General features: G+C 56.0%; 1 protein-coding gene across 3 annotated transcripts in view; it reads right to left on the bottom strand.

Moving 5' to 3' along the window:
* The window catches only part of GRM4 (glutamate receptor, metabotropic 4), a 135059-nt gene extending 134230 nt beyond the window's left edge, over positions 1-829 (bottom strand). For 2 of the 3 annotated variants that reach the window (XM_011945435.1, XM_011945439.1), the window contains exon 1: positions 239-436. The gene's annotated coding sequence lies outside the window, so the exon portion shown is untranslated. Of the gene's footprint in view, positions 1-238; positions 437-614 lie in introns of those variants that run through there. The other variant, XM_011945437.1, reaches the window with a different exon arrangement.
* Between the last annotated feature and the right edge of the window lie 1256 nt (positions 830-2085).

The raw sequence follows: 2085 nt of genomic DNA, 5'->3' as shown, positions 1-2085 counted from the left end.
AAGTTTGCGCTGAAAGTGCCGGCCAGGGTCACGGCGCTTCCGCCGGCCTTTTAAAGAGAGAGCACCTGGAGCCCACCCCTACCCCACACCTCCACCTCCGGAAGGCCAGGGCTCTCGCGGCGCTCCTCCACCCCTCCACACCCGGCCTGCTGGCAGCTCCCCTTCCACCACACCCCACCGGCGCCCTCTTACGGAAGCCCCCCCTTCCTCCTCCCAGTGCGCCTGCCAGCTCGCCTACCCCGAGGACATGGCAGGGACCCCTTCTCACCCCAGAGGGGGAGGGTCAGGAACATAGCCTCCCCAACACACACCCAGAAAAGTACAGCAAAGCACAGGGATGCAGAGGGGCGCGCTACTCCCACCCTGGTGCGTCACTGGAACCTCACACATCCGCGCGCACGTGTCGTATGCCCCCATGTGGCATGTTCATTTGCACACCCCACTGCTCCTGGTGCAAGTGTATAATAAGGGGAGAAACTAAGGCCCAGTGAGGTGATTCCACTTGCCCCAGATCTCACAGCCTGTCCGGGGGACACTTTCCACAGAGCCCCCTTACCACCTAAGAACCCCACCAGGCTAGGGAAACACCGCACCAGACTAGGGAAACACCCCACCCGCTGGTCTCCCTCCAGCACTGGTTGGCAAAAGTGTAACAGGTGGCCTCCTGGTCGGCAGGCTGCAGTGAGACTCGGAAAGAATCCCTTAACCAACCATAGAGCCAGCTCACCTTCCTCCCAGAGGGGGCTTGAAAACTTTCAGTTGGTTAGAGGCAGGCAGCAGGGGAAGTGAGGGAGCCACTGCAGCCCTCTTAGGATTGCAAGAGCATCTCGCCCCAGACTGCAGAAGTGGCTTCAATTAGAGCCGTGATGTGTGACTGTCCTTGTCCTGGGGAGGGCGCACAACACTGTGCCAGGGAGCTGGGGGAAGAAGGCGGCAGAACTGGAGAGGCTGGCCAGAGGCCTCCCTTCCCATCAATACTTCGACCCCCAGCTGATCTGCCAAGTGCTACCTTGTGCTTGACGATGCTCAGGCCTGGCAGGACTCTGCCACCCTCACAGACCAACCCAAATTTCTACAGGGGAAATTAGGTGAGGGGAATGTCTGGGAAGGTCTGGGAATAACAGGGACAGACCCCCACCGCCTGCAATGGGACTGCCCTTTCTCCCTCCTTGCCCCTTTTCAATGCTCCTGCCCCTTCCTGAAGACCTGCTCGGGCTCCACCTACTCCAGAGCTCCAGACTATGCTAGGCCAAAACCACATCTCGTTCAGCACCGTTTGGCCATGGAGCCTGGCACCATGCCTGAACGGTAGCGTAAGCTCAAGGATTGTTTGGTGGGTGAATAAATGTTGGCAAAGCTTGCATTCTCTTTGCTGTCACATGTAATGGCCCAAATACATGTCTCATTTACCCCATCAGTCTGAAGTCTCTGAGGGAAGCACCCAGATTGTTCATTCATTCATGCTTTTTTTTTTTTTTTAATGAAAACAACACTGACTGAGGTCCTGCTCCATTCCCAGCTCTAGGTGTACACACATGACTGAACGCAATTCTGCCCTTGAGGGGTGCACCCCATGGTCATTTGGACCCCAGCACCACACATTTTGTAGAGATATAAGCAAAGGCTGTGAAAGTTCCTGCTGCCCAGCAGCTCTGCCCAGCCAAGTGTGCACTGCTCTGGGCTTGCAGGGAACTCAAGTTATTCCTGGAGAGGCCATGTCCTTGGGAATAGCCTGCCTGGGTTCAAATCTGACTGTGTCACGTGTGTGTGTGGGTCACATTACCCAAGGCCCTCAGTTTCCTATCTGTAGAACAAGGATTACGACACTAATCTCAAAGCAGAACTGCAGGTATGGGGCGTGCATCGTTCACTGCCAAGAGGCCACCCAGTTGAGAGGGCTCAGGGCAGCTCAAATTCAGCCTGCCTTGGTCTTGACAAGTGACACATCCTGTCTTGTGGCCGTGTCTGCCCAAAAGATGGGGTTCCTTTTTCTGATCCTCTCAGAGGTACCATATGGACTAGTGCCTGGGGCCCTGCTTACAAGGTGTTCATGAAAACAGAATGAAATAATGTAGGCGCAGCACC

Source organism: Colobus angolensis, unplaced genomic scaffold (assembly GCF_000951035.1).
Source record: "Colobus angolensis palliatus isolate OR3802 unplaced genomic scaffold, Cang.pa_1.0 Scaffold24, whole genome shotgun sequence".
Lineage (NCBI taxonomy): Eukaryota > Metazoa > Chordata > Mammalia > Primates > Cercopithecidae > Colobus > Colobus angolensis.
Note: the sequence above shows the minus strand (reverse complement) of the source record. Positions and strands in the feature narration are given on the sequence as shown.